Source organism: Macadamia integrifolia, chromosome 5, assembly GCF_013358625.1.
Source record: "Macadamia integrifolia cultivar HAES 741 chromosome 5, SCU_Mint_v3, whole genome shotgun sequence".
NCBI lineage: Eukaryota > Viridiplantae > Streptophyta > Magnoliopsida > Proteales > Proteaceae > Macadamia > Macadamia integrifolia.
The window spans coordinates 22,158,591-22,167,579 of record NC_056561.1 but is presented as its reverse complement, the minus strand read 5'-3'; the positions used below and the strand labels follow the sequence as shown (position 1 = coordinate 22,167,579).

At 38.6% G+C, this 8,989-nt stretch overlaps 1 long non-coding RNA gene across 1 annotated transcript; it reads right to left on the bottom strand.

Moving 5' to 3' along the window:
- Positions 1–4,691: 4,691 nt before the first annotated feature.
- Positions 4,692–7,145, bottom strand: LOC122078716. The gene is made up of 2 exons (XR_006140165.1): positions 6,830–7,145; positions 4,692–5,122 (listed from the first exon to the last, which is right to left on the bottom strand). It is a non-coding gene; the product is annotated as an uncharacterized LOC122078716 (long non-coding RNA).
- Positions 7,146–8,989: the final 1,844 nt, after the last annotated feature.

The following is an 8,989-nucleotide window of genomic DNA, read 5'->3' as shown; positions in this document are numbered from 1 at the left end:
CTTTGAGTCTTGGTTTCTGTTTTCATGTTAGTTTCTATTTGGGTTTCTTTCTGAAGTGTAATACCCTTTACTATACAAGAGAAGTTGATGTAACACATTGATTATTAATGAAAAAATGAATTTCACAATCATTGTCGCTCCATATTCCAGGGATAAGATGTTCAACAACTGGGATAGCTATGGGTGAGAGGCCCAAGCTGGGATAGCCATTCCCCACCCCCCTACTGCTCCATTTTCCTCTTCCTTTATTTCTTCTTCTATTTTTTTTTCTTTATCTACTGTTTAAAGTGAGATTGAAGACCTCTAAGATTGCTGATCAGAAGACACACACAACCAAGCAACCAAATCCAGCTTCAGGGCTTTTCCGAGAAGAATGTTCAAGTGCATACTTCTATACTAGATCTTGGAATAATGTTCCAGTGCATACTTCCATATCAGCTTTAGGGCTTTCCTAACGAAACACCAACCCTCCCACTCTGGAATTAAGATGTATATACCAAATTCCAAAACAAAAATGTTATAAAAGATTAAAAAATGGCTAGACTCATCCAAGTCTTATCACAATAACCTGGGTCACCCGGAGGAATACTGCTCAACCATTATACTCTATCTAAAGCCTTATCTTCCTCTCATCACTAGCATTCATGTATTCCCTTGAGTTCTAAACGATATAGCAATTGGTGTCTCATAGTTGTCATTTTGCCAAGGCGAACCAAGCAGTGGTCAGGTGCCTTATTGCCTTAGTACCTAGCAGACTAAGGCATGCATATACCAAGGGGGTTTTAGACATAAAATATTAGATTCTTTCCTTTAAGATCTAGTTTTGAGGGAGGATTAATATATAAAATGATATTTAGTTTACTTGTAAATTTGAGGGGAAATTTATAAATAAAATTATATATATATACAACTTCAAAGTTATAATTTAAAAAATGAAACCCATTTAGTATTCTTCAACATCTATGATGTCAATGACAAAAGAGGTGGTGGTTGAGTTCCAAGTACGTATCTCCTTCCTCCTCCTGGGCTGCTGCTACAACCTTTCTAGTAGTAGTGGCATCTCCTGCTTCTTCTACCCCCTTTTTGTCCCTTTCTTTTCCCCCAAATTTCTGTCTTGGTGCCTTGAACAATACAGCGACCAATCACCTAGGCATTCAAAAATAGCCTTGTCGGCTAGTGACGCCTTGACAACTATGTGGTCTCCATTGTACAAAACATAAACCGACTGCTACAATCAGCTGCCCTTGCTCTTTTCTCAATTAGGTAATACATTTTGTTTTTTTTTTGGGGGGGGGGGGAGGTGTTGGAATACTCTGAATGAGAAACTTGGTTGTTTGAAGGATAACCACATGTCATCTGCATAGTTGCCATTGCGCCAAAGCAAACCAAGGTGCTGGAGGATTGCCTAAGCATTTTAGCGACAAGTAGCGCACCTTAAGGCGAACAAGTGTTATTTCTTTTTACATTTTTTCTAACATTATTTAATATGTAACATATACCTTGTATCATTAAAAAAATCAACATTTAGCCACATCAAGTCATTAAAAATCAACATTATGCCACATCAAATCAAAAAAATCAATTAGAAAAATGTTCTTGTTCTATGATAAGTTTGACTAGTCAAATGATTTTATTTTTACATGAAACATTTTGTATTAGGTAAAACACAAACTAGCATTCCACCAAGTCTAATATTACTTAAATATGAGTTTGATGAAAGTTATGTTTCGGTCAAACTTATTTTAAAGTGCGTGAATAATGTTAAAATCGCCTAAATGAAAATAATTTTATGGATATCAAAACAAAATATTATTTTACCAGACTTTTGGTTTTAATAAGTATTGTGTCTTGCAATAATGCACCAGTGCAATAAGGCGACAATTGCCTAGACTCCAACTAGGCCGCCTGGAGGATAGTCATCACCTAGGCGATGCCTTGACAACTATGGTCATCGGGAGGAGCTTTTCTCTCTCTCTCTCACATGTAATAGCTGTGATCGATATTTTACACTTCTTTGATTCTTCCACAACCATTCTACTTCTGTATTCAGTTCTAAACTCTACAGGACAACATTAGCTCACAAAAAATTAATTGAATAGGTCAGCTTGTCCAGATTTCCATTTTCATTTTTCTCCCAGCTGTTTATCACTTCCTTCTAGCTATATTCATCATTCCACACCCTTTCTTCTAGTTTCTTCTGGAGCCAATTGTTTTCTTGCTACATGAATCAATTTTCTATTGCATGATCTGCTAGCCTCTCTCAAAAACTAAATCTGTTTTCCAAAAAACTAAATCTGATTCCAAAACTGTTACCAGTTTTAGTTCTTTATTCACTTGAATTTGAATTACCTTTTCACGCACTGGCAGAGTTTAAGATAACTCACACCTGGTGGATTTAGGACACTCAATTTCTAAACCTATTGGAGCAAAAAGAATTTATGTGAATAGAAAGGTTTACATACATAGTTTTTAATACCTTTTGTCCTATTGCAACAAGAAGACCACATTTTGTATTTATTCAAAAAAGCATTTCTGGCATTTTTTTTTCATTTTTTGGGACACAAGAAAATGGAATCTTCCATTTGGTGTCCACGGTTCATTTTTTTTAATCGAACCGGGTAAAAAAAAAAGGAGAAACGAGAAATATTGAAAAATGTGAAACCATGTTTTTACCAAAAAAAAAAAAGATGTTTCACTTGAAACAAATGGGTGAAATAATAGACTCTCTTCCCGATAATTTCAAAAACCCGATGACTTCTGTCTCTATCAAAACTCTCGACGAACATCTGTTTTGGTGAAGAGCTCAGCCCTTCTCTCCCACTCAATCCTTGCTCTCTCTCAACCCAGGAAAATTCTTCTCTAGCTCTGTTCCTCCTCGCGTGGAGAAACCTTTTCCATCTCAGGTATGTTTTGAGCTTGTGGTGAAACCCTTCACTCACTCTCTCTTAGTTCTTTTCTTTCTACTTCTTCTAATGGTTATAGATCTGTTTCCTTCTCGCAGAATCCCTAAATCTTGCTGCATAACTCATTTCCTGTGCTTGAGATGCATCGATTGAATACCTTGTTAGTTTTTCTTACCAGAGCTTCTCTTCCATCCTCCATTACAAAGCTTCGACTGCAATTGTGATTAGAGAGAGAGGGTTCTTTTTGGAATTGGGAAGTAGATGGATATTACAAATCCATTAAATATATATGGGAGAAGCTCAAAGTCAGAGGATTTGGTGAGGACAAAAACGACCCTGAGTAGGACATAAACAAGGCAGCCTAAAGAGGGAAATAGAAATTCCTTTCTTGGAGCTATCTCACCATTAAGGATTGATTGATACCTTCTTTTGTTGATCTCTAATCACACTTGACTCACCTTGTAAAATATACTAATCAGATTGCAAAGGAGAGGGTGAGAGTGAAACATCAAAAAGCTTTCAAGTTACTAAAATGTGGTATCTTGTAATTGGAGGACTATTGTGAATGTCCTTTATGAAATGTTGAAAATTGATGATTTTTTTTTGAAGTTTGATTGCAGGTCCATTAGATTAGTTTCCAGTTGTTTCTCAGCTAGTTAGTAATTCAGGTCCGAGTAGCTTTTGGGAAGTTTGTACTTGCTACCCAATCAACTAAAGGCTGATGATCCTTTCTACAATTAGGGTAGAGGATTCTGTTGCTGTAAACACAAGTTTTGAGCAATAAAATTCTTCCGATGCTAGTCAATTTAGTATGGATTCACCAAGAATAAGGGAGAGGATTCTCCTTAAGTCTTAGGGCCCGTTTGATAACGTTTCAAGAAACGCGTTTCTGCCGTTTCTATTTCCAGAAACAGCAGAAACAGAACGAAAAGTGTTTGATAAAACTGTTTCATTTCACTTATTTTCAGAAATAGAAATAGAAATTTCTACTTATTTATGATTCAAGAAACGAATCAGGCGAAACAAGTTGAACTTGTTTCGCCGTTTCTAAAAACGACTTGTGGCCATTTTTTCACTTGTTATTATCAACTTCTAAAAACATGACTTATCAAACACCTTCAATTCCGTTTCTATTTCTAGAAACGGAAATTTATGTTTCTATCGTTTCTTGAAATAGAAACGAAAGAAACTTTATCAAACGGGCCCTTAGTGTGGATTCTCCAAATCTATTTGAGGGGATTTCTTATCTCCATTGTTTCTGCTAATCAAGCACTATTAGTTCAACTTCAAACCCTGTAGTTCTCTTGAGCTAAAAATTGAAATCTATCAATCAAGACAGTATCACTCCTGCAGATAAAGCATGGAACTTCACCCTATAGTACGTGAGATATGAATAGTATTAACACATCATGAGAAAAGCAAGGAATTAGTTGGATGATTCATAGGCATCCCTACCTACTCATTTGTCTAAATATATGTGGACAAAAATGTTCCAGAACAGGTTTAACAAACGCCACAGTTGACGTTTTTCTATTCTGAAACCATTTCTGAAACATGTTTGCCAAACACCATTTTAGAGACAAAAAAGGGTTTTCTAACACGGAAACGAAAAATTATGGTTTTGACACGAAACATTTGGTACCATTAAAGCTACCAAATGCAGCCAAAATCCTAAATCCTAGAACAATTAAAGCTCCCCACAAAATTCAACTGCACAATGACCATTGGGTTGTAGTCATTAGTACTTTCTTTTCGAGATATGATGGTAGCTGATCTATGCAATATCAGTTCCTCCCACGTATGAATGGTATATTGCTCAAGCCAAATGTGCTTACATATCCTCCTCAAATTTACATAATCTACTATGATTTATGCCATAGTAACTTCGTGAAGCTTAAATGATGATAGAGCACCTGCTCTTCCAGGGCACAGTCATAATAAGGATATTAAATTGGCTAAACCATAACCAAATATCCAAAAACAAATCTAAATAGCAAAAAAGCAAACATAAAGGATCCAACTCTTCTTAGAGAAAGATTTCACGGATATGGAAATGTGCATACCATACACTCGATACACATTTTCCTAGTCAAATCATATGCTTCAGTGTCCATACACTTGATCTGCAATAGCACAGAATAGGCAGTTTCCGTCCTCCACCATTCGTCTAACTTCTAAGCCCTTGGCTTGTCTTATATCTCAAACTCGCATTCTCTCTCCTGAAATCAACATAATGGTTTGATGTTTTCATGCTTAGTTTAGTAAGCTATTAATTTCTAATACACAAGAAAAGAAAACCCAATGTTGCCCATCAGGCTAAGGTCTCCAAGCAAGCTACATAATTACAAAAATTCAATTAAACCTAAAAGGAGCCTTGATCTATACCACAACAAAATTTATCAACAAAAAGATACATACAAGTGTCCACATTCTGGATGCAAGGTCACATTAAAAAATTCAGTTAAATAATCTCTCGCCAGGTAACAAGCACCCTTTACTTACTGCATCATCATAGGAGGATCCAAAACTCTATTCTGCACTACTGTAACCCTCCCCTTCGTAGGACTTGGGAGGAGGAGGACATGAACCAGATGGGGAAGTTCGAGGGGCAACAGACTAGGCCACTACTCTTCTGGAAGAACCAGTCCAACCAGTATTTGAATTGCCTAAAACGGGTCGCCTTGAACTCGTGTGTACCACAAGGGGCTTAGGTGGAGGGACAGGAGGAGGAGGGGGATAGGAGCGACTAGAGACTATCTGGGAAGACCACCACTCGATCCTTATTTTTATCTAACTCGAGGCTCACCGTAATCCACAAGCCACTCAACTCATTCATCACAACCCGAAATCCACAGCATCCTCATCACTACTTTTCCCCTCATCAGAAGCATTTACATTTTGATCACCCTGAGTGCTTTCAGGCAATGACCATTAGCTTTCTCTGACTTATTATCATCTCCACTTCCACAAAGGTACATAAAGATCATCTGAAGCCACAAGTTCCTACATTTCTTCGTCCTGTTCCTCTTCTTTAACGCCAGAAGGAAGCTGTGGTGTGACAAGCTGAAGAAGAGCAAGGCAAGGACGAATGACAAGGGTTTGATGAAGAACCAGAGGACCCACGTTGAACTAAGATACGAGTAATCTTTGCTTTTTTCTAGCTGAAACTACCCTCACTGCCCTGCCTATCTTCCAAACTTAGAGGTTCAAAGTAAAGATTTGCAGTTTATCACATGTCCTCGCCTTTGGAACAATTAAGCCAATCCCCTGGCCGAACAATTTTGTCCATCCTAGTGCCTTCAACTCCTCTGGAATCGACCTTTGCATCCCCCTAGTAATTCTCATGAGACCAAGAACTTGATCTGAACAATTGAACCCTCTAATAGGGACTCAAATTTATGTGAAAAGACCTTCCAATGCAATACCAAAATTAACTTCAGAAGCTGCCAAGCCACCTACCCAATTGAAGTACTTCTTCCTCCGGAATCCAATGAATAACAAAAGCTACAGAGGATCCGCATGTGAATTTGCGGCACGATGACCAAAACCATCAAATATCCATGAAAATGAACCAACACTCCCAAGTCATGAATAACATCAGCCAACCATAGAAAGGGAGCGAGTTCAGAATCAAATAAATCAGATAATTGAAAAGCAAACAATAATTAAGATTGCTATTAATCAGGAAATCTAGGATAGGATTGAATAGACTGGCCTGGCAGACCCCAAAGCATCTAAGATCACTAATAGTCGTGAAGCTCACAGGATTCTAGGGTTTTCTGATAAACGCAGAGCTCGGACAGACCCAAATAGACAAACGGAGGAAATGTTGAGGCGAAGTAGAGTATTTATTTTCTTGGCACAGAGGTAACGTAAATTCGCATGCAAATTTAATCTGTTTGAAAGAGAAGAAGGGATGCACTTACCAGAGAACCAAAAAGAAAAGAGAAGGGAAGTTGCCTTTCACTGTGGAGAAATCGTATTGCACCGTGATGAGGAATTGAGGATTGAGATAAATGGCTCATCGCCGGTGTATGGAACATGTGGTTCTATTACAAGGGTTTGATATCTATACCCAAACACAGGCAGCGCAATTACACCATGTTGCTCCATATCCCGTACGCTTCATATGCTATCGCACACACTCCCATTGGCTTGCTGGTGTAGTTTATGGTAGACTGCTTTTTCTCCATAATCGTTTTATAAATTACAGTTGAGGCATACTACACATGTCAAAAACTATGTTCACGATACTAATATTTTATAGGGGAGAGTTTTCTATTTGGGAGCACGGCCTTATGCAATGGGAGCACATCCAAAAGCATCAAGGGAGGAGGAATTCGGGCCTTTCATTAGGGTTGGGTGGTCATTTCACCCCATCCTAAGTCTAGGCGCAAACAACACACTTTGGCATAAAGTCCTTTTTTTAAGGAAAAAAAAAAGAAGCTTAATTACCATGTACAATGGGAATTATAATGTTATTTAGCTTGAGCAAGAAACCATAAAGAGGATGAGAAGCTAGATAAACAGTGATGAAAGGCCTGAGAATAAGAATCTTATTTCCTTTCTTTAAGTGGATTAAGTGGATGGACCTATCCCAATATCAGCCTAAAGGCTAGGTGTGAAGGTCTTAGTCGAACCCTAGAACTAAAGGCGTCTCATCTAGCTTGCGTCTATATCTTCGTGAACGAAGGGCGTATGTGTCTTATTTCAGCAAAAGGTGAGTATCACTACATCTAGCAGATAGGTGTGGTGGTAAGACCTTCTGCTCCTTTATCTTCCATTTATCCTGAGTCTGATAGACGATGAGTAGAGAATCACCATATAGATCAAGGCATTTAACTGAGAGTTCCAAAATTGTTTGTAACTCAGCTATACATGCTAGGTATTCGGCCTCGTTGTTAGTGTAGGTGAAGTTCAACAGAGATCAGAATGTGAGAATTTTCTGGTGATATGACTTCATCTCCTACTCCTCTACCATTTTGATTAATTGCTCCATCAAAGTTTTGTTTCCAGGTTTCTTTCTGATTCTCAATCAACATCTTCTTCTGTAGCAAACATGATCTCTTCACCGGGAAAGTCGTTCTAGCATGGTGATATAGAAGGAGGATAGATTGTGCCACAAAATGTGAAGCAGCACCCTCCCTTCTACTCCACCTTTTTCTTTTTGGTGCAGAAAGAGATCCCTTACCCCTGCTTGTCGATCGGAAGTAAGAAGTTGCATCCAAGATCTGTAATACATTATAGCCAAAGGAGGGTGACAAAATTGGGTGTCTACAAAATGCCCCACTTTGGCAAAGGCCTATGCCAACAGCCGAATGGCAAAGAAAAGAACAACCACATTTTGTCACTCGGAGCATGTGCTACCGTCATCTTGCTCATTAATGACAGAGTTGAAAATGCAACAGGTAATATCTTTTAACTACTTTAAAGTTTAGGACTTACCTGGGCTGCCGATTGTAGGAAAGAAATTTGCTACTCTTCCAATCCCGCAAAAGACGTTAGTACTTGATCTTTGACTTTTCCTATACTGGGCTTCCATGTGCCAGTTTAGGGAATTCTAGTCTTCGGGCTGGATCTTTCGAGCCAATCTGGGCTATCTGGGACCATTGATTACAATAAAGAAATTCGTTGCTCTTCCAACCTTGCAAAAGACAAAAAGATTTTATTCTTGAATTTTTTTTCATTGGGCTTCTATGTACCAGTTTAGGAAATTGATCAATGAGATTGGGCCACTCGAAGCCGATTCAAAGAGATTGGGCCCTCTGGGGTCGGTTCGATGAGATTGGGCCACCTGGGGCCAGTTCAAAGAGATTGGATCACCTGGGGCCGGTTCAATGAGATTGGGCCACCTGGGGCCGATTCAATGAGATTAGGCCATCTAGGGCCGGTTCAATGAGGTTGGGCCACCTGGGGCTGGTTCAATGAAGTTGGGCCACCTGGGGCCGGGTCAATGAGATTCTTTCTTTCCTTGGTTTTTTTGCTGATTGGGGTTCTTTAGTTTGAATCATGGGATTGGAACCTTGAATTTGGACCTTTGAATCTTGAAATTTGGCTTTTGATTTGGAATCTTGAATTTTACTTTC